The sequence below is a fragment of the Ambystoma mexicanum genome, chromosome 9 (assembly GCF_040938575.1).
Source record: "Ambystoma mexicanum isolate Mex_15411 chromosome 9, UKY_AmexF1_1, whole genome shotgun sequence".
Lineage (NCBI taxonomy): Eukaryota > Metazoa > Chordata > Amphibia > Caudata > Ambystomatidae > Ambystoma > Ambystoma mexicanum.
Window position 1 is genome coordinate 668,175,072 of NC_090931.1, and position 24,145 is coordinate 668,199,216.

The window sequence follows — 24,145 nt, forward strand, 5'->3', positions numbered from 1 at the left end:
TCCGCTACCTCTCCCAGTGATCTGTAATGAATTCTGCTACCTCTCCCATGTGATCTATAATGTATTCTGCTACCACTCCCACGTGCTCTATAATGCATTCTGCTACCTCTCCCATATGCTCTATAATGCATTCTGCTACCTCTCCTACATGCTCTATAATGCATTCTGCTACCCCCGTGCTCTATAATGCATTCTGCTACCTCTCCCCGTGCTCTATAATGCATTCTGCTACCTCTCCCCCGTGCTCTATAATGCATTCTGCTACCTCTCCCACATGCTCTATAATGCATTCTGCTACCCCCGTGCTCTATAATGCATTCCGCTACCTCTCCCCGTGCTCTATAATGCATTCTGCTACCTCTCACATGTGATCTATAATGCATTCTGCTACCACTCCCACATGCTCTATAATGCATTCTGCTACCTCTCCCACATACTCTATAATGCATTCCCCTACCCACCATGCTCTATAATGCATTCTGCACCTCTCTCCCGTGCTTTATAATGCATTCCGCTACCTCTCCCACATGCTCTATAATGCATTCTGCTACCCCCCCATGCTCTATAATGCATTCTGCTACCTCTCCCCCGTGCCCTATAATGCATTCTACTACCTCTCCCCACGTGCTCTATAATGCATTCCGCTACCTCTCCCAGTGATCTGTTATGCATTCTGCTACCTCTCCCATGTGATCTATAATGCATTCTGCTACCACTCCCACGTGCTCTATAATGCATTCTGCTACCTCTCCCATATGCTCTATAATGCATTCTGCTACCTCTCCCATGTGATCTATAATGCATTTCGCTACCTCTCCCGCGTGCTCTATAATGCATTCCGGTACCTCTCCCTGTGCTCTCTAATGCATTCTGCTACCTCTCCCACATGCTCTATAATGCATTCCCCTACCCCCCATGCTCTATAATGCATTCTGCTACCTCTCCCCCGTGCTCTATAATGCATTCTGCTACCTCTCCCACATGCTCTATAATGCATTCTGCTACCCCCGTGCTCTATAATGCATTCTGTTACCTCTCACATGTGATCTATAATGCATTCTGCTACCACTCCCACATGCTCTATAATGCATTCTGCTACCTCTCCCACATACTCTATAATGCATTCCCCTACCCACCATGCTCTATAATGCATTCGACTACCTCTCTCCCGTGCTCTATAATATATTCTGCTACCTCTCCCACATGCTCTATAATGCATTCTGCTACCCACCCGTGCTCTATAATGCATTCTGCTACCTCTCCCCCATGCCCTATAATGCATTCTGCTACCTCTCCCCCGTGCTCTATAATGCATTCCGCTACCTCTCCCAGTGATCTGGAATGCATTCTGCTACCTCTCCCATGTGATCTATAATGTATTCCGCTACCACTCCCACGTGCTCTATAATGCATTCTGCTACCTCTCCCATGTGCTCTATAATGCATTCTGCTACCTCTCCCATGTGATCTATAATGCATTTCGCTACCTCTCTCGCGTGCTCTATAATGCATTCCGGTACCTCTCCCTGTGGTCTATAATGCATTCCGCTACTTCTCCCGTGCTCTATAATGCATTTCACTACCTTTCCCAGTGATCTATAATGCATTCCACCACCACTCCCACGTGCTCTATAATGCATTCTGCTACCTCTCCCACATGCTCTATAATACATTCCGCTACCTCTCTCACATGCTCTATAATGCATTCTGCTACCACTCCCACGTGATCTATAATAAATTTCGCTACCTCTCCCATGTGCTCTATGATGCATTCTGCTAGCACTCTCACATACTCTACAATGCATTCCCGCTATCTCTCCCATGTGCTCTATAATGCATTACGCTACCTCTCCCATGTGATCTATAATGCATTCCGCTACCACTCCCCCATGCTCTATAATGCATTCTACTGCCTCTCCCACATGCTCTATAATGCATTCTGCTACCTCTCCCATTGATCTATAATGCATTCTGCTACCTTTCCCACGTGCTCTATAATGGATTCTGCTACCTCTCCCACATGCTCTACAATGCATTCCGCTACCTCTCCCACGTGCTCTATAATGCATTCCGCTACCTCTCCCCGTGCTCTATAATGCATTCTGCTACCTCTCCCATGGGATCTATAATGCATTCCGCTACCACTCCCACGTGCTCTATAATGGATTCTGCTACCTCTCCCACGTGCTCTACAATGCATTCCGCTGCCTCTCCCACGTGCTGTATAATGCATTCCGCTACCTCTCCCACGTGCTGTATAATGCATTCCGCTTCCTCTCCCACATGCTCTATAATGCATTCTGCTACCACTCCCGCGTGCTCTATGATGCATTCCGCTACCTCTCCCATGTACTCTATAATGCTTTCCGCTACCACTCCCACGTGCTCTATAATGCATTCTGCTACCACTCCCACATGCTCTATAATGCATTCCACTACCTCTCCCACGTGCTCTATAATGCATTCCGCTACCTCTCCCACGTTCTCTATAATGCATTCCGCTACCACTCCCACGTGCTTTATAATGCATTCTGCTACCACTCCCACGTGCTCTATAATGCATTCCGCTACCTCTCCCACATGATATATAATGCATTCCACTACCTCTCCCAGTGATCTATAATGCATTCCGCTACCACTCCCACATGCTCTATAATGCATTCCGCTACCTCTCCCCGTGCTCTAATGCATTCTTCTACCTCTCTCCCGTGCTCTATAATGCATTCCGCTACCTCTCCCCCGTGCTCTACAATGCATTCTGCTACCTCTCCCACATGCTCTATAATGCATTCCGCTACCTCTCCCATGTGATCTACAATGCATTCTGCTACCACTCCCACATGCTCTATAATGCATTCCGCTACCTCTTCCATGTGATCTATAATGCATTCTGCTACCACTCCCACGTGCTTTATAATGCATTCTGCTACCTCTCCCACATGCTCTATTATGCATTCCGCTACCACTGCCACGTGCTCTATAATGCATTCCGCTACCTCTCCCCCGTGTTCTATAATGCATTCTGCTACCTCTCTCACATGCTCTATAATGCATTCCGGTACCTCTCCCTGTGCTCTATAATGCATTCCGCTACTTCTCCCTGTGCTCTATCATGGATTTCACTACCTTTCCCAGTGATCTATAATGCGTTCCACTACCACTCCCACGTGCTCTATAATGCATTCTGCTACCTCTCCCACATGCTCTATAATACATTTCGCTACCTCTCTCACATGCTCTATAATGCATTCCGCTACCACTCCCACGTGATCTATAATACATTTTGCTACCTCTCCCATGTGCTCTATGATGCATTCTGCTAGCACTCTCACATACTCTACAATGCATTTCCGCTATCTCTCCCATGTGCTCTATAATGCATTCCGCTACCTCTCCCATGTGATCTATAATGCATTCCGCTACCACTCCCACATGCTCTATAATGCATTCTGCTACCTCTGCCACGTGCTCTATAATGCATTCCACTACCTCTCCCCCATGCTCTATAATGCATTCTACTACCTCTCCCACATGCTCTATAATGCATTCTGCTACCTCTCCCATTGATATATAATGCATTCTGCTACCTCTCCCACATGCTCTATAATGGATTCTGCTACCTCTCCCACATGCTCTACAATGAATTCCGCTACCTCTCCCACGTGCTCTATAATGCATTCCGCTACCTCTCCCGTGCTCTATAATGCATTCTGCTACCTCTCACATGTGATCTATAATGCATTCTGCTACCACTCCCACATGCTCTATAATGCATTCTGCTACCTCTCCCACATGCTCTATAATGCATTCCCCTACCCCCATGCTCTATAATGCATTCTGCTACCTCGCCCCCGTGCTCTATAATGCATTCTGCTACCTCTCAACGTGCTCTATAATGCATTCTGCTACCTCTCACATGTGATCTATAATGCATTCTGCTACCACTCCCACATGCTCTATAATGCATTCTGCTACCTCTCCCACATGCTCTATAATGCATTCTGCTACCCACACGTGCTCTATAATGCATTCTGCTACCTCCCCTCCGTGCCCTATAATGCATTCTGCTACCTCTCCCCCGTGCTCTATAATGCATTCCGCTACCTCTCCCAGTGATCTGTAATGCATTCCGCTACCTCTCCCATGTGATCTATAATGTATTCCGCTCCCACTCCCACGTGCTCTATAATGCATTCTGCTACCTCTCCCATGTGCTCTATAATGCATTCTGCTACCTCTCCCATGTGATCTATAATACATTTTGCTACCTCTCCCGCGTGCTCTATAATGCATTCCGGTACCTCTCCCTGTGCTCTATAATGCATTCCGCTACTTCTCCCTGTGCTCTATAATGCATTTCACTACCTTTCCCAGTGATCTATAATGCATTCCACTACCACTCCCACGTGCTCTATAATGCATTCTGCTACCTCTCCCACATGCTCTATAATACATTCCGCTACCTCTCTCACATGCTCTATAATGCATTCCGCTACCACTCCCACGTGATCTATAATACATTTCGCTACCATGTGCTCTATGATGCATTCTGCTAGCACTCTCACATACTCTACAATGCATTTCCGCTATCTCTCCCATGTGCGCTATAATGCATTCCGCTACCTCTCCCATGTGATCTATAATGCATTCCGCTACCACTCCCACATGCTCTATAATGCATTCTGCTACCTCTCCCACATGCTCTATAATGCATTCCGCTACCTCTCCCCCATGCTCTATAATGCATTCTGCTACCTCTCCCACATGCTCTATAATGCATTCTGCTATCTCTCCCATTGATCTATAATGCATTCTGCTACCTTTCCCACGTGCTCTACAATGCATTCCGCAACCTCTCCCACGTGCTCTATAATGCATTCCGCTACCTCTCCCCGTGCTCTATAATGCATTCTGCTACCTCTCACATGTGATCTACAATGCATTCCGCTACCTCTCCCACGTGCTCTATAATGCATTCTGCTATCACTCCCACATGCTCTATAATGCATTCTGCTACCACTCCCAGATGCTCTATAATGAATTCTGCTACCTCTCCCACATGCTCTATAATGCATTCCCCTAGCCCCCATGCTCTATAATGCATTCTGCTACCTCTCCCCCGTGCTCTATAATGCATTCTGCTACCTCTCCCACATGCTCTATAATGCATTCTGCTACCCCCGTGCTCTATAATGCATTCCGCTACCTCTCCCCGTGCCCTATAATGCATTCTGCTACCTCTCACATGTGATCTGTAATGCATTCTGCTACCACTCCCACATGCTCTATAATGCATTCTGCTACCTCTCCCACATACTCTATAATGCATTCCCCTACCCACCATGCTCTATAATGCCTTCTGCACCTCTCTCCCGTGCTCTATAATGCATTCTGCTACCTCTCCCACATGCTCTATAATGCATTCTGCTACCCCCCCGTGCTCTATAATGCATTCTGCTACATCTCCCCCGTGCCCTATAATGCATTCTGCTACCTCTCCCCCGTGCTCTATAATGCATTCCGCTACCTCTCCCAGTGATCTGTAATGCATTCTGCTACCTCTCCCATGTGATCTATAATGTTTTCTGCTACCACTCCCACATGCTCTATAATGCATTCTGCTACTTCTCCCATATGCTCTATAATGAATTCTGCTACCTCTCCACATGCTCTATAATGCATTCTGCTACCCCCGTGCTCTATAATGCATTCCGCTACCTCTCCCCGTGCTCTATAATGCATTCTGCTACCTCTCCCCGTGCTCTATAATGCATTCTGCTACCTCTCCCACATGCTCTATAATGCATTCTGCTACCCCCCGTGCTCTATAATGCATTCCGCTACCTCTCCCCGTGCTCTATAATGCATTCTGCTACCTCTCACATGTGATCTATAATGCATTCTGCTACCACTCCCACATGCTCTTTAATGCATTCTGCTACCTCTCCCACATATTCTATAATGCATTCCCCTACCCACCATGCTCTATAATGCATTCTGCACCTCTCTCCCGTGCTCTATAATGCATTCTGCTACCTCTCCCCCGTGCCCTATAATGCATTCTGCTACCTCTCCGCCGTGCTCTATAATGCATTCCGCTACCTCTCCCAGTGATCTGTAATGCATTCTGCTACCTCTCCCATGTGATCTACAATGTATTCTGCTACCACTCCCACATGCTCTATAATGCATTCTGCTACCTCTCCCATATGCTCTGTAATGCATTCTGCTATCTCTCCCATGTGATCTATAATGCATTTCGCTACCTCTCCCGCGTGCTCTATAATGCATTCCGGTACCTCTCCCTGTGCTCTATAATGCATTCTGCTACCTCTCCCACATGCTCTATAATGCATTCCCCTACCCCTCATGCTCTATAATGCATTCTGCTACCTCTCCCCCGTGCTCTATAATGCATTGTGCTACCTCTCCCCCGTGCTCTATAATGCATTGTGCTACCTCTCCCACATGCTCTATAATGCATTCTGCTACCCCCGTGCTCTATAATGCATTCCGCTACCTCTCCCCGTGCTCTATAATGCATTCTGTTACCTCTCACATGTGATTTATAATGCATTTCGCTACCTCTCCCGCGTGCTCTATAATGCATTCCGGTACCTCTCCCTGTGCTCTATAATGCATTCCGCTACTTCTCCCCGTGCTCTATAATGCATTTCACTACCTTTCCCAGTGATCTATAATGCATTCCACTTCCACTCCCACATGCTCTATAATGCATTCTGCTACCTCTCCCACATGCTCTATAATACATTCCGCTACCTCTCTCACATGCTCTATAATGCATTCCGCTACCACTCCCACGTGATCTATAATAAATTTCGCTACCTCTCCCATGTGCTCTATGATGCATTCTACTACCTCTCCCATGTGATCTATAATGCATTCCGCTACCACTCCCCCATGCTCTATAATGCATTCTACTACCTCTCCCACATGCTCTATAATGCATTCTGCTACCTCTCCCATTGATCTATAATGCATTCTGCTACCTTTCCCACGTGCTCTATAATGGATTCTGCTACCTCTCCCACGTGCTCTAAAATGCATTCCGCTACCTCTCCCACGTGCTCTATAATGCATTCCGCTACCTCTCCCCGTGCTCTATAATGCATTCTGCTACCTCTCACATGTGATCTATAATGCATTCTGCTACCACTCCCACATGCTCTATAATGCATTCTGCTACCTCTCCCACATGCTCTATAATGCATTCCCCTACCCCACATGCTCTATAATGCATTCTGCTACCTCTCCCCCGTGCTCTATAATGCATTCTGCTACCTCTCCCACAAGCTCTATAATGCATTCTGCTACCCCACTTGCTCTATAATGCATTCTGCTACCTCTCCCCATGCTCTATAATGCATTCTGCTACCTCTCCCACATACTCTATAATGCATTCCCCTACCCACCATGCTCTATAATGCATTCTGCACCTCTCTCCCGTGCTCTATAATGCATTCTGCTACCTCTCCCACATGCTCTATAATGCATTCTGCTACCACCCAGTGATCTATAATGCATTCTGCTATCTCTCCCCCGTGCCCTATAATGCATTCTGCTACCTCTCCCCCGTGCTCTATAATGCATTCCGCTACCTCTCCCAGTGATCTGTAATGCATTCTGCTACCTCTCCCATGTGATCTATAATGTATTCCGCTACCACTACCACGTGCTCTATAATGCATTCTGCTACCTCTCCCATGTGCTCTATAATGCATTCTGCTACCTCTCCCATGTGATCTATAATGCATTTCGCTACCTCTCCCGCGTGCTCTATAATGCATTCCGCTACTTCTCCCCATGCTCTATAATGCATTTCACTACCTTTCCCAGTGATCTATAATGCATTCCACTACCACTCCCACATGCTCTATAATGCCTTCTGCTACCTCTCCCACATGCTCTATAATACATTCCGCTACCTCTCTCACATGCTCTATAATGCATTCCGCTACCACTCCCACGTGATCTATAATACATTTCGCTACCTCTCCCATGTGCTCTATGATGCATTCTGCTAGCACTCTCACATACTCTACAATGCATTTCTGCTATCTCTCCCATGTGCTCTATAATGCATTCCGCTACCTCGCCCACATGCTCTATGGCCCTCATTACAAGTTTACCAGTCTGGAATCCGGTGTTACCGTGATAGCGATGACACCGGTTCCATTACCGCATGGATGCAGAAACAAGCAAGAATTACGATTTGTCGGTCGCGCGCCTCAGAACAGTGCGGAACCAGTGCTACCGCCATCACAGTGACACCCACAGAGCCGGGTGCACCTGGAGAAATACCAGCGGTACATCCATATCCGCCACGGCTATGCCGGTATCAGCGGAGGCGGAAACACCAGTACTGGAAATACCATGATCGCGAAAACCAGAAAGAGAGCGGTGGCCATTACATAAATCACAATCCACTGCAATCCTCTGGAACCACAAGGCCCACAGCTTCTGTGACTGCCTAAAATCCTTCAGGAAGATGACATCAAGGATCCCAGCCAGCCGGCAGCGGAAACCCCGGTTCAGTGAGCCTGTACTCATTGTGCTCGTTGAGCACATAGTGGAGAATGCTACAGAACTATTCAGCGCAGACCAGAGGCACTCCACGCAGCAGAGAAGGAAGGCCATATGGGCTGAGGCTGCCCAGAAGGTTTCAGATGTGGGGGTGACTGGGCGGACGGTAAAGGACTCCCATAAGAGGTGGGACGGCTTGCGGCTGCGGGTCAGGAACCTGCTGTCAGCCCACAGACAGCAAAGCTGTGCCACAGGAGGGGGACCACATTCCCCACTGAAGCTGCAACTGTGGGAGGAGAGGTCCAGCAGCGTGCTGCACCTTGAAGGAATTGATGGGGTAGGCAAAGCCGAGGCCGGAGCAGACACACCTGGCGAGGCTGGTAAGTACATAGAGTGCAAAGACATTAATGTGAATGAAGGTATAGCTCGCCCGCACCCTAGCAAAGCACACAGACCCACATAGCACAGTCCCCATCAACCCTACCACACCCAGCACCCCTATGACCCTTCCCCCCAGTAAGGCACACAGAGCAACATAGCACAGTCCCCATCAACCCTACCACACCCAGCACCCCCATGAACCCTCCCCACCCCCAGCAAGGCAATCAGAGCCACATAGAACAGTCCCCATCAACCCTACCACACCCAGCACCCCATGACCCTCCACCCCCCAGCAAGGCACACAGAGCCAAATAGCACAGTCCCCATCAACCCTACCACACCCAGCAACCCCATGGGACACCACCACCCGGACAGCCATACAGCGTGCAACCGAGTGCAACCCCTGAATCACACACCTGAGCGCAGCACCCTTCAATGCATGTACCTGCAACTAGATGAAGCATGAGCAGTGTGTTGCACGTGATTGCCCCATACACACCCTGTGACACTACTAACGGCATGCCTTACAAATCCCCCACAGGATCATCACCCAACAGTGACAGGGGTCAACAGTCGATGCCAAGGGGGACTGCACGTGGCCGTCGTCAGAGACCACAACAGCAAGCTACTGCTAACACCTCCGGCACCCGTGCTGCGACTACATTGCTGTTGCCCTGCCCTCTGGAGACCCCAATCCTGTCACCACCTATAGACCAGCATGCACTGCCAGCAAATCCCCCTGCTGCCACTCCAACTGCACCTTCAAGTGCTGCAGCACCACCAAGCCAAGAGAGTCTGATTATGTGGAAAGCGTGCATGACCATCAGGCCACTGAGGCACCAGGGTCAGGGAATGAGGGGTGCACCTCCACACCTGAGCAGCTGGGCACATTCAGCTCGACCGGACTGCACAGTCCAATGCGCTCACCCACACCATCCCATCAGGAACTTACTATCCGGCTGCAGCGCATTGACAGAGCGTCAGAACACGCTGGCGGGTCTCGTGGAGCAACAGCTTCAGCAGTCAAGGCTCCAACGTGAAGAGGCTCGTATGCAGCGGGAGAGCAACGCGACCTCCGTGCAGCACCTATCATGCGCAATAGGGCGTTTTGGCACTACAAACATGGTGTAGTCGAGAAGGGTTAGAGAGGCCAACAACATCTAATCCAACATTGCAGAGATGATGTTGCTGGCCCTACAGGCCATCATGGGCCGCCTGCTCCCACCAAACCCCAGTTTGCCCTCCGCCAGTAGCACTCCTACGAGCTCTGTGACCAGCAGCCCCAGGAGGAGTTCATCGCGCTGGCTGGAGCAACTGGAAAGGACAATCATGGGCCCAAGCGTGGGAAAAAATAGGGTGTATGGTGTGACACGGAAGTTACACATGTGATGTGGTCCTGCTGGGTGGGTGGGTACATTGGGGCGGTGGGGGTGGTCCATAGTGGGGTTTGTTAGTTGGGGCCCGGTCGGTGGGCGGGTACTGTGGGGAGGTAGGGTGGTCCATAGTGGGGTTTGTCAGTTGGGGCCTGGTTGGTGGGTGGATACATTGGGGAGGTCCATAGTGGGGTTTGTTAGTTGGGACCTGGTCGGTGGGTGGGTACGTTGGGAAGGTGGGCGGTCGCGTGTGGACATTATACCTAATTACACCCATTCCATATGTCAATTACTTAATACACAGGTATGCAAATGCAATTACGAGTGGACAATCTTCTTTCGTGTGTGTAGTAATCATTTAATCTAAGTTTCACAAATTGAAGTGCACCATGTGAAGTTGATCAGAAAAAACTGTCTATGAGTGCTCCCCGTGCATGTAGGCCATCAATGGCACCCCGGCCTGGTTGTACACCCATCCCATCATCATCGTCATAATCATCTTAATCCTCATCTGCTGGCTGAATGTCCGGGGGCAGCGCAATGTTCCTGCGTCTGCACAGATTGTGCACCATGGCACATGCCAGCACAAATTTTCCTACCTTCACCGGGCTGTACTGTAATGCCCCGCCTGATCGGCTGAGGCAGCGGAACCTGGCCTTCAGCAATCCAAAGGTCCGCTCTATCATGCCCCGTGTCCGAATGGGTGCTCGGTTGTAGGCCTCCTCATGCCTGTTCCGTGGCCCTCAGATTGGCGTCATGAGCCATGGCGTGAGTGCATATCCAGCATCACCTGCATGGGAGTGACAGTAAGGAGACAAGTTAGTGTTTGTGGTATTACTGTTTGTATAAGATTGCATGTCTAGACTTTGTATGAAATCAGCACAGTGATCACTACAACCCACAGATGTCCTATCTGGTATTCCTATGTTGGACATTTCTATTCTGCTCACTTGGGTCACACATTCCTACAGAGACAGTTTTGTCTGATGGTTCCATTCGTGAAATGATGGTAGGCAACTACATGTCTCAATCATTGCAATGTAAATGTGTTCAGACGTGGTAGTTGGCTCGTGTATTCTAAGGTGCTGGTCAGATCTGCATCAGGCAGATGCAGATCACACCAATGAAGTGACTTATGCACACAGCACGAGGTGTACCCATTGTGCACATGGGGTAGCTACTATTTATACACCAGGGGAGATAATCGCAACCACATGTTGGCATTGCATGTTGTGCCACTCCATGGCTGTGGTATTCTTACTGATAGCCAGGGAATGTGTTCTCGTGAAACGGCATACTGCCATTTGCCAGTTGCAGATGCAGATTATCTGTTGGGCATCACAGATCATCTGCACGTTGAGTGAGTGAAATTGCTTCTGATTGCGATACACCACCTTATTTGCATATCTGACAGTCAACTCCACACGCGTACAGTCTAATGCGCCTATGCAATTGTGCATGCCGGCAAGGGCATGGAAGGCCACTTTGTGGCATAGACCTGGGCAGGGGTACAGGGTACGGGGTAGGTCAATGTGGTCTGACACATGGCGCAGCAGCGCATCCAGTACCTGGAACAGTATCCTGGAAAAACAGGGTTTTGACAGCCCGTGCAGCTCCCCAACAGTGTGCGGATAGGTTCCAGTGCCAAGAAAGTGCAGTACTGAGACTACCTTCAGCAGGGGTGGGATTGCAGTCCGGCTGTTGATGAGGCTGCTGATGTCTTCTTTAATGAGGGTGACAATTGATAATATTGTGGCCCTGTCAAGCCGGTATAATGTATGTATTTGACTTGGGGTCAGGTTCCACGGTAAGGCCCTGATGCAGGGTATTGCTGGCTGCCTGCTGGGTGCTACCTGCTGTACATTGATGTTTGGGATGGCCACTGGGTTCCTCATTTGCCTCCTGCGCCTACGCCGCCTCCTCCTCTGCCTCAGTGCTGCTTCTATCTCCACTGCTGCTGGCAGGTTCCCTATCCCAATTGCTGCTAAGCGACTGCCAGCATGGTTGTGTTGAAAGATGGCTTGGGTGTGGGTGTGGCCCTTTTGTAGGCTCCCAGTGGCCTATGATGTGCAGCTGGCCCATGGCCCCACTCCCCAACCAAACACTATGCCCCATGGCCCCCACACCCCAACCAAACACTATGCCCCATGGCCCCCACACCCCAACCAAACACTATGCCCCATGGCCCCCACTCCCCAACTAAACAATATGCCCCATGGCCCCAACCAAACAATTTGCCCCATGGCCCCCACCCCCCAACCAAACACTGTGCCCCATGGCCCCCACACCCCAACCAAACACTATGCCCCATAGCCCACCATACAGACTACCAAGCATGCATCATGCATACATACCCATACAGACCGAACCCCTCCACCCCATCTCAGCATACAGACTACCAAGCATGCACCATGCATACATACCCATACAGACACGAACCCCCCGCCCCCACCCCAGCATACAGACTAACAAGCATACACCATGCACCCATACAGACCCGAACCCCCCACCGCCCAACTCAGCATACAAACTAACAGGCATACACAATGCACCCATACAGACCCGAAACCCCCCCCCACCTCAGCATACAAACTAACAAGCATACACCATGCACCCATACAGACCCGATCCCCCACCCCCAACTCAGCATACAACTAACAAGCATACACCATGCACCCATACAGACCCGAACCCCACCCCCAACTCAGCATACAACTATCAAGCATAGACCATGCACCCATACAGACCCGAACCCCCACCCCCAACTCAGCATACATCTAACAAGCAGCATACACCATGCACCCATACCAACCCGAACCCCCCAGTCCATCTCAGCATACACTGCCCATACACACAAAAACAAACATAGAGACAGACCCTACACTCCCCACCCCCGCATCTCAACATACACTGCCCATACATACAAAAACAAACATACAGACAGACCCGGCACCCCCCCCCCAAACCCGCATCTCAACATGCACACAAAAGCAAACATAGAGGCCACCTTAGGCAAGAAGCGGGGATCACACCGTAACACTAAGCAGTCAGGCAACGACCGACGGCATAGCAGAACCCCTATCTCCCCCAGATGACGTGCAGAGGTGATGGCAACCAGGGCAGTCGTCTTGAGCGTAAGGTGCTTAACATCAACAATTTCAATTGGTCCAAAAGAAGCAGACTAATGAAAATGCAAAACCAGGGGTATATCCCAGGGAAGAGGTGGGGGTGTGGGGACCACAAAGCAAAGGCTGCCAAGAGGAAGCCCAGCTCCTAAGGAATCAGCCCACCAAACCCAGCGCCAGCAGGGGCAATCAAGAACCCTCCAACAGGGTCTTCAATGCAGCCCACTGAGCACGCAAAGTGACCACTTCCAACCCTTTACCAAAAGCATTCGTCAAAAAATGTAACAGCCCTGGGACACCACCCTCACACCAATGTAGAAAATGGGCCCAATGCCCATCATAGGCCTTCAAGGTACTAAGCTTCCTGGAATGTAGAATGGTTTCCACCACAGGTACATAGAAACCAAACGTCAACAACCTTGCCCTCTCAGGTGGCAAACACACCAGCAGATCATAGATAACTCCGACAGCTGACCCCTCGAAGAGGGCAAGGCCTGCCGGGAATCCTCCATACTTCCTGCTTCTGGATATCCATGAGCGACGGGAACTACCCCCTGCAAGGCCAAAAGGGAACCACCAAGATTACCAGAGAAGAACACCGGCAGATCATCTGTACCACCCAGGGAATGAGAGCGTGGGGAGGGAAGGCATACAGGAGACCCTGAGGCCACTCAATATTTAATGCGTATACCCCCCACACCACCACTGACAGGAACCGGGAGCAAAACCTGTTAACCTCGGCCGAGGAGGGGACGCAAACAGATCCAACACCAGTGTCCCGAACCGGCGACAAACCCCTGCAAAGACCTGATCCGACAACATCTCCGGGTAGTTGGGCAACACCCGCTGGGACGATCTGCTACCACATTCTCCACTCCCCGAATGTGTACCGCCTCCAGGGACAGCAAATGCCTCTCGGCCCAAATCCAATGTACCCTGCCATAGAATTCAGGGCCCTGAACCACCCCGATTGTTGACATAGGCCATGGCAGAGGAATTGCTGTCCCGAACCAACACAGCCCGTCCCTGCAAGAGGGGAGCACCCCACAGGGGAGCCCGATGAATGGCTGCCAGCTCCCTCCAATTCAGTGGTCAACACCACCCGAGAAGGACGATCTAATACACCCCCCACTGCAGGGAGGACATTCAAAACCACCAATCCAGATCCACCTGCAGACTGCGTAACATCAGAACCGCTGATCGAGGGACTGGGAGGAAGGGGACCAGTGACCAAGTAGATGTACCATGAAGGGCCAAAGATGGAGGCGGGCCCAGGGAACTAGAAAAACACAATTTAAAAAAAAAAACATGTGCCCCTGCATCACCGGAAGCTCTCTCGCAGTATGTACTAATAGCTTGTCCGTGTAAGTGTCTGTATGCTAGGAGGCTGCACATTTGGCGGTCTAAGAGCTGCGGTGGTCAGTGCGGTGAGCAGTTTGTGCCTTGACCGGTGTTAGGAGAGCACACACTGAGAGTTGTGTGTGCTGAAAGGAGTCCCATGAAGGGAGTCTGCGTGCCACAGTGATACACATTTGAGGCATGTGTGTCTGTAGGGTGTGCATTTGAGAGCCCTTTGCTGGCAGGATGCTCCTTTAGGTCGCTGGGTGCCAGGAGGTTTCGCATTTGTGTATGTGTGCTCTAGGGGGATGCATGTTTGGGGCGTAGCATGCTAGGACAATGCATGTGTAGAGTCCTGTGTTCTAGGAGGAGGAGTGGGTGGTCTGTGTGCACAGATTCCACAGTGTGCGCATTATGGGATGGCCCATGTATCTGTCTCTGTAGTGTCCAATGGGACCATTCCCATCTTTGGTCTGCGTGTTAGGACAATGTGTGTGGAGAGTATTGAGGTCTTTGTGCATAGTTGATTTAAAAGGTACCATGTGAGGAATGCAGTGGCTTTGTGGCACCATAAACTTCAATGGTGAGCATTTAAGAGTCTGCGTGCATGGAGGATAGATGTTAAGGGTCTGTGGGGACCGAGCTTTCTGACCTTTCTCTTGTTTGCTAAGAGCATGCACAGTTAAGAGGCAGTTGGTGCAAGAAAGAGGCACATTAAGAGGTCTGCTTGTTTGCTAGAAGAATTTGCTAGAAGGCTAAGCGTTTCAAGGTTTGCGCGCTAGAATAATGCACATTTTGCAGCATGTGCAGGATAGTGAGTTTTTGCCGCAGTAGATTTCATCAAGGTAGAAATCATCGTATTATATGTGGGGGTGGGTTTAGGTTAATAATTAATGTAGGGATAAGGGGGAGATCTGCAGGGGGTGGGGGGTGTCCCCCCGCATATATTTGCTGCAAAATCTTTCAGTAAAAAAAAAAGAAAAATTATAATCCATTTCTTCTTCGATGAAAAAAATGCATAGACATCCCATAGGACCGCCCCTAAGACCGTGTGATGCCTAGATCATGGTCTGTGCGATTGGGGTGCATCCTTAGGAGCCTTTGCTGACATGACTCCCCATTTGGTGGTGCTCGGCACTAGGATTAGGAATATCCATGCCTATGTGCTGGGGTGATGCACAGTTGGGCGTCTGTGTGCAGGAAGAGTGCACATTTTGGATTTGGTGAACCAGAAGGGTGCATATTAAACTTCTCTGGGGGGAAATGGGCGGAGCCTACAATGATTTCTATGGGAATTCAGGACGAACATAGACGCCCTTAAATGTCCGGTGCAGATCATCTCCCATAGTAAAACACATTTTCTATCAAATACCCACAGCAAAAGCCGCAAGCCGGGGCCCCACCCCACAGGAAGTGCTCCTGCAGTGAGACATAATGACAGTTTGCGGTGGGAGCTCGATAGTCCAACCACAGCCGCATCAGATCCTCAGTCACGTGCCCTCTGCTGCCTTTTATCTTTCGATAACCTCCCCTGGTGCAGCTTGCTTATCGTCCATATGAAGATTGGACCGCCACCGAACAGCGTGGAAACACAGACATGTTTTTTGTAGGTTTGATTGTTTATCTGGAAGGCTGATTTCAGATATTATTTTAGCTGTCAGTCTCTTTTTCACTGAATGCATTTGGTGAACTTTGATGAACGCATGACACACTTCTGAGAGAGTACACAACGAGGTGCACTAATATCTCTACATATAAAACAGAAAATCAGTTTGTTTGTTTCTCATACAATTCCACACCGTTCCACAATCTGCACCAAATTCTGCACAGTTACATTACATGTGGGCACCCCACCCCGTTCCCCGGATTTCAGCCCCTGCACGCATGAGAAGGTTGTCTGGAAGTGGCAAAACATCAAGCTGGTCATAGAAGGACCAGGCAGAGCTCAGTTCAAGCATCTGGACGCGAGGAGCAGAACGTTAAGAAACCTTGTTTCAAGGCCCTAGGAAGCACAGTTTCCGAGATATTTGCACCGCAACACGCAAGATATAAATGTGGTCGTTGAAGGACCGGGCGAAGCTCCTTCTAATCGTTTTGATCCCAGGAACAAAACGTGAAAGTTTCAAGGGCATAGGACGCACCGATTCAGAGATATCTGCACCGCAGTGCACTGCGACAGGCTGCAACGCACCAGGGTGAGGCGACAGGTGGGGTGAGTGCACAAAAGGTCCCATCATGCTGCAGCATGCCAATGCTCGCCTCCCCTCCATGTCTGCTCTGTGACTGTCCACAATTAGTAAGTGCGTTATCATGCCGGCCTACAGAACCTGTGTGAAGTGCGGGTACTTTTTGCCAGTAGGAGATAAAGTATGCCTGACCATCCAGTATAATGATATGGGACTGCTAAATTGAAATGCCCGGGTGATCAGTAAAATGTCTGCTCATCCCCTTTAACGCCTGCATTGGTAGAGTCTGATATGTATATGCCTCTGCAGATTATCTACTGCACTCTTGGGCGTGGGGTAAATATTCTGTAATGCATCCGCATAGCCGTATATTCTTCTAGTTGTGACATCACAACTGGCTGATAATACCATGATCCTCTAGCCGTGACGTCAGTGAAAACGTAGTGACAGGTCACACAGCCAGGGGTGGACTGGGAACCAACAGAGGCCCTGGGAATCATTTTCAAAGTGACCCCATATTACACAGTTTTGAGCAAGCCCAACTCTTTTCTTATGAGCGAGTTAGAAAATAAAGCATAAAACACACAAAAGTGGCCCAGAGTGCAGAGGCCTACTGGGAAATCTACAGAGTCCCCTGCAGGCCAGTCCACCCCAGCACAAAGCTCATGGGGGTCTGCTGCAGGCTTTAGAGGCCCATCATCCCTCTTGAAGAATAGCATCCATGGGCAATAACTTTCAGATGTCTTCAAAGAAAAGGACGGCCCTTCTAAACACAGCAATCTTTTCCTAACTTCAAAGCGCATAGACTGGCTAAAATCCATAATAATCCCTATTAAGAAGACAGGTAGGTTCTGCTCTGTCTTTGATGCTGTAACAGAGCCTGCAAGCTTTGGCTCGCCAAACGTTTTGTGCTACAAGTTCCATCAACCATAGCCAGCATAGTCAATGGTGATGGATCATGGGAGTGGTAGTCCATAACATCTGGAGAATGCAATCTTGCAGACGCCTTAACATGGTTGGAATCACCTAACAACCTTCCCTTTAATAATATTATATAATAAATGGCAGCTTGCAATATCGAGTTCGAGTAGATTGGTTACCGCCAGTACCAGCGGCATTAGCCAGTGATAACCCTGTTCACTTTTGCAGGTCAACAAACCAGGTCCCGCTACCACAGCACCACCTTACGTGCATTTTATCCTGTGGTGCACCCACGCTACCTCTAATAAAGTATGCAGTTTTGTTGTTGCGCCACTCAATAGAGTAGGGATACACTAATCCCTCCCTTTCTATTTCAATAGGTGTCCAGTTCTCTTTCGCCAAGAGGTACTGCAGGTCCTTGGACCCATACCCTTCCGCCTGTGGCCCAAATGCCACGTCCACCAGGTTCTGGGGACATAGGGTGATTCAATCACTGTTCTTGCAAACAATGTCCATTAGCACCCCCTTACTGTGCTTCATTCATTTTCACAGCATTCTCTGAACACCGAGACCTCACAGTCTCCCCCGTCCTGTCGAAGGCCCCCACAAGAACATGACTAGAATATAGCCCACACAAGGCCGAAACACCGTGGTGTAGACATTAACTCTTGAATCACAGTGCTACAAATGGTTCCATTATATTTAACTGTTGTATATTATTTGTACCCATTGCAACTGTTTACGTGATATTTATTTATTTTACATTTTTAAAGCGCTCACACAGCCCACAGGCATCGAGGCGCTGTTACAGGAATTGTTTGTTTTTTGGATGAGTAATTGTTTTTTTTTTTTGTCTTAGTTGCGTATTGGGATGAGTAATTGTTTTTTTTTTTTTTGTCTTAGTTGCGTATTTATAACGCGCTTAAACACCCAGAGGTTTCTAAGCGCGGACCGGGGATCGAACCTGTGTTGCTTCGTGTCGTCTTCCTTCCAAGGCTCGCACGTTGCCACTGAGCTATCCTCCCGGGACATATGACCCCTGTCGTGTTTGTATATCAACAGTAGAATCTGTACTATGTTGACATGTATTTATGTGCAAGGAATCTAACTTGCTATTGTTTGTCGTGCAATTTATATTGCTCTAATTGTGCAATCTGGTGTTCTGCAGTATACAAAAACCAATAAGAATGTATATGTGCTTCAAATCATAAAAATAAGTACTACAACAATTTAGGTGTGGTACTTATATATGCTGTGATCTGAAAATGAGCGATAAGGGGGCATGCTTGTTCTACTGACCCGTTCACGTGTAGTTAATGATTATATAGCCCTCCTGGGCAGAATAGGGTCACCACCAGGAGCCCGTGTTTCAATAGCTTGCGATATCTGTAGGAAAGCCTATAAATAATGTTCTCATAACACTTGGCAACCCACAATATACGTATATAAGTCTGTGCATTATTTTCTTGCTGCAGTTGTTACATCACTACTCACCTGTAATAGAAAAGGGTATACCTCCCAATTTCCTTGCCACAGTATCTGGTCATTGCATCGAATGAAATAGCATCGAATGCCATACCAGAGAAAAATAAGCATTGAAAAAAAAATCTTTTTTTTTTTTTTTTAAATGTAAAGGGTTTAGTTTTATTAAAATGGGTTTTAAAGGTTAAAAAAGGGGTTTGGGAGGACCCCCCATTAAAAAAACATGAACAGAAATGCACTCAAAGCTTTTTTTTCTCTGGTATGACATTCAATGCTATTACATTCGATGCAATGAATATAAACCCTTGTCACGCTTTCACCACATTTGGTTATGGACATTTCACTGTATTTTTGCAGCATTTCAGTGTGGGGTCAGGTAGTAGGAAAAAGGGAAGTTTGAGGATTGCAGGAGCAGTAGAAGGGAGCTATGGGGACTTGCCCACAAGGTATTTGCTTTAATGAACGGGTTGAGCGCTCGCCACAATCTGTTAATTCAAATACTCATCCAAGATGGCCACCATGGAAATGGAAGGCGCAGCTCCATGCAGAGCCCCTCTTCCATATCCATGGCGTGTCGGGCCTGTTTATGAGTGGTGTAGTGGCAGCCCGCTGTAGTGCTGTAGGGAAACAGTAAGTGGGAGGGGGAGTGGGAGGAATGGATTCCCAAGGTAGGTAAAGGACCCAGGGGTGGCAGGGAGCAGGGGTGAAGATGGTGGGGCAAGTGAAAGCAGCTTGCAGCTTTCTCGGAGCGTGGGCTTGGATCATGGGATTCAGCCTGCAATCTGAGCAATCTGATTGGCTACCGCACCAGTCCCAGGTGCTTGTAACGTATCATAGTTGTGTTGCACCCTCACAATGCCTGCTGCTTGAGCCAGCACAGAATGCCACATGTTACTGCAGCACTAAGCATTTCAGATTCCTATCTTCTAAAATATTTATGTTTTGCACCTTACAGTCATTAATTGATAACAAACTGTTCCTGGTAGTGCGCTTATTTCGTGCACTGGTGGAGAACACTAATCTGCATGGTATTATTGATTTTAAACTACAAAACTGTTTTAAATACATTTTATTAAAGTGCTTACATTCTTTTCTGCAGCACATTACAATCTCCATATTAGTGTTTTTTTTTATCCAATCAGACTCTGCAGTGAATATATGTGTCAGAATATAGTATAAGGAATGCAATCCCCCGTCTATAGGTGAAAAGGATATTACAAGTCATATCGGGGTTCTGTGACATTATTCAAACACTTGGCATTCCACCTTTTTCGTATATTTGGTCATGGAACTCCTCTGTGACTTGCAATGTCCATATAAGGTACAGCAAGGTGAACTTTAGCCCATATTTGTGAAATGGCTGCATATAGAAACACCAGTTCTAATAAGATTGTTTCGCCTCTTGGCCTGTGATATTTCAAGTTAACATCACAGGACATAGAATTGAGTCATTGGGCTTGTTTACAAGCTCAATAACTTAGCAGTTTGTCCTGTAAAAAATATGTTAACTTGATATGGGCCAAGAGCCCACACGACCCTATTAGACTTGTTGTTCATTATAATCAAAGAAGGGTTGAGAGGTGGGGGGGGGGGGTTTGATGGGGGACTTTGATCGTGATATCTTTAGGTGGACCTTTATTGAAGAGAGCTGCACCCCTGCCCCCTCCGCAGGCATAGTATCTCAGTGTTGCCCTTTAATGTGACTCTATTGGACACGGGTGGCTAGTACTCATTTCTCACCCATTGCCCGATTCAGAGCTGCATGCAAAGTGAGAAAAGTGTTGTATCCTTTAGGAATGTCAATTTTCCAAATTGCCCCGCCCCCCCATTCATTTGAAATCAGAAAGTGACAGATTATATTTGAATCTGCCACTTTCAACCAACGTATGAGTGCCGTGCTTTACTGGTTGGCAACTGCCTTGCCAATCGCCAAAAAAATGCATGGCAGTGGCTGCAAGGGTATTCTCCTGCATTTACGCCCTTTTAGCACTGCTATAAAAAGGTGCTAAAGACCGGCACTCGGGAGGTGTCTCTAGTGGAAAAAACAAGCGGGCTTCATCCCGAATCATAGATTGGGCCTCATTACAAGTGTGGAGGTCCGGAAACGTTTCCAGACCGCCACACTACAAGTCTGCCTGCTGGGACCGCCGAGCCCGGATAGTCTGACCCTGCCGGGCGCAATGGCCCCGGTAGGCAGAGATGTCATGGAAGCACCAGCACCGTTGCTTATGGTGACGGTGCCTCTGAGTCCCCATAGGGAATGGGGTCTTACCAAATCACCCGCCTGACTTCCTGCTCTGCCGGGACTTGTAATGTTCTGCTGGTTTCGAGGTCGGCGGTAACCACCGCCAACCTCGTATTGATACCCATTATCTGCTACGAAATAGAATTGTACTGTTTTTATGGCTTTGAAAATAAATTCAGAAATTGCCCAGTAGATGGCAACATGAGCCGCTCTGAAGCAGATGCCATTTCAAGCTTCATACACAGGCTAATACATTTACATACGATGAATTAGCCTGCTACGAGGCACAGTAGAATATAGGGGAATGCATAGTGAATCGTTAATGTAACGAATGGTATTGTAACAAAGACAAATGTTAGCCCCCTGTCCTGAGAAACCATAGGTGTCTGTTTGATGTGTGTGCAACATTACTACAGCGGGCAACACTTTTGGTAATGTAGGAAGGTGCCTGCAGAGTCTGCACTCGGGCTAGAAGTGCTCGGCGCACAGTATCGCTGCAGCGCCTCTTCTACACATGTGCATGTTGTTTTCTTGCCTGCTGCGCGACATCTCTCCTCCACTCCTCCCATCGCCCTCAGAAGGAAGGTGGGGGGATTGGGAGAGGGAAATGGCCCTGGAAATACTTTTCAAAAGTTGCCCCACATTACACATTTTCAGCAGGCCCAACCCTTTTCCTATGGGAAATACCCCACCAGAGAGGCCCGGAATGCAGAGGTCTACCGGGAAATCTCCAGCGTTCCCTATAGGCCAGTCCACCCCTGCCTGGGAATTGGCACTTTCTTCCCAGGGTTGAGTCTTAAAATGCTCTTAGCATGCTCCCAACTATTAGCAGACGAGTGTGTTGATTGAGAGCGTTACTATCTTGTGGAAAGCCCTCGCTAAACCTGGCCCCCACATGTGGCCCCTTCGCCTGTGGCCTACTCTCCAGAGGCCGAAAACGCATGTGGCCAGCGGAGTAACTGCTGAAAATGTTGGGGGGGACATGACATCTAAAGAAAAGGTGCCCCTGCCAAATGAATGGGGACAAAATAGCGTGCCATGAAAGTTGGGGGGGACAAACATCCCCGTCCCCCCCTAAAATTACGCCCATGCATGTGGCATTTTCAGTAGAAAGGCAGATACCGCCAATCGTTGGCACACTGTACCTAGGACCATACGCTCGCTCTGTTCACAGACGCCGCTGCACCCGCGTGGATGGCCATCTCGCCTGGGCGTGGATCGATTGATTCTAGTGACCGCCCACTTGAATCATGTTGACCCGTACCTGTTTTTATTGGGGTGTTTCTGCCTTTTCTGTTTTGCAAATGATGTCTCTTGATTATTCGAATGGTTTATGAGCAAAGCTTTGAAGCTGAGTTCTGTGTATTTGTACGCTTGCAGGACACTGTGCTCATGACACAGAAAACTTGAAATAACATGTTGTGTACCACTTAGGGACCTTCACAGTTGTACGGCAAAACAATGACAATTGAAGGCGCAAGTGGTTGAGACACAAACATGTTTTTCACCTAAAAGAGACTACTCATTATATTAAAATGATATAGGACAATTCACCCTACTAAGGTTATCAGGTAATAAGGTCCTCATACATAATGTTGCTGGGAAAAGCCATTGGCGCCATTATATATGGTGACATTATGTATGGGGACGGGTTGCGAAGTTGTCCCCTGCTCCCCTTGTAAAAAACGGCAACTTTTTTGTCGGGAGACATTTTTGCGGGGACATTATTGCATGGAACCCTACCAAGCATGTTAGGAGATAATTAAATACTGTTTGCACCATACAAGGAGGCCTGCAGTTGGGGTACACAGATTTAATTTTATTTACATAGATTTGATTCCAGGTACTTTTTTAAAATTAAGATAATTGAGACGGACACACCCACAGCCCATCCTCACCCAATCCCATCTCAGTCCCCAATTGTATACACACACACACACACACCCCCACCCCCTCTCACATGTATGTCCAATGATCCTGAAATGTTGCTCCCCACACTAACTAGTCGACAGGTACTGTTCGCCATCTGTGACTGGACAAAATTGTGCACTAACAGGCACTGCACCCATTTGACCGTCAGCCACTGATGGGTACAGCCTCGCTGACTTTTCTGAAGAGCGATGCTGACATTTTATCAGATGGCTGCCTTCTCAGCTCCTTCCTATGCCACTCCCCCCTCCCCCTGCCACTGCACCGCACAATATCAGAATGCCCGCACACCTTTCGCGGGCAAGCGCTTTTGCTCTTTTACACCAGCCCACTGAATGATGCCCAGTATCTTGGCTGTATCACCTTCTTGAAGCTGAAGCTTTGCACACTTGTTTAGTTTAGTTTATTATTTGTAGAGCGCACCTAACCCTGAGGTATCTGGGCGCTTCTTCTGTGCCACTTGCTCTCCTGCTGATTGGACTCATTGGCGACTGGTGAATTCTTTCATTGGTAGGGCGCACAATTTGCCCAACAATGTAGGAGACCTAGCATAGCGCGGGAGCCACAAACAACCGTGGGAGTTCTCCCCTCAGAGAAATATTTTTAAATAAAGATTTTTTA

At 48.5% G+C, this 24,145-nt stretch overlaps 1 protein-coding gene and 1 long non-coding RNA gene across 2 annotated transcripts in view; one reads left to right on the forward strand and one right to left on the reverse strand.

Moving 5' to 3' along the window:
- The window catches only part of LOC138488487 (uncharacterized), a 205,143-nt gene that overhangs the window by 36,234 nt on the left and 144,764 nt on the right, over positions 1–24,145 (reverse strand). Inside the window, exon 2 of the long non-coding RNA XR_011274673.1 lies at positions 10,898–11,088. This is a non-coding gene — a long non-coding RNA (uncharacterized lncRNA). The remainder of the gene's footprint in view (positions 1–10,897; positions 11,089–24,145) is intronic.
- The window catches only part of CDK15 (cyclin dependent kinase 15), a 504,364-nt gene that overhangs the window by 33,317 nt on the left and 446,902 nt on the right, over positions 1–24,145 (forward strand). The gene's annotated exons all lie outside the window — the stretch shown is intronic.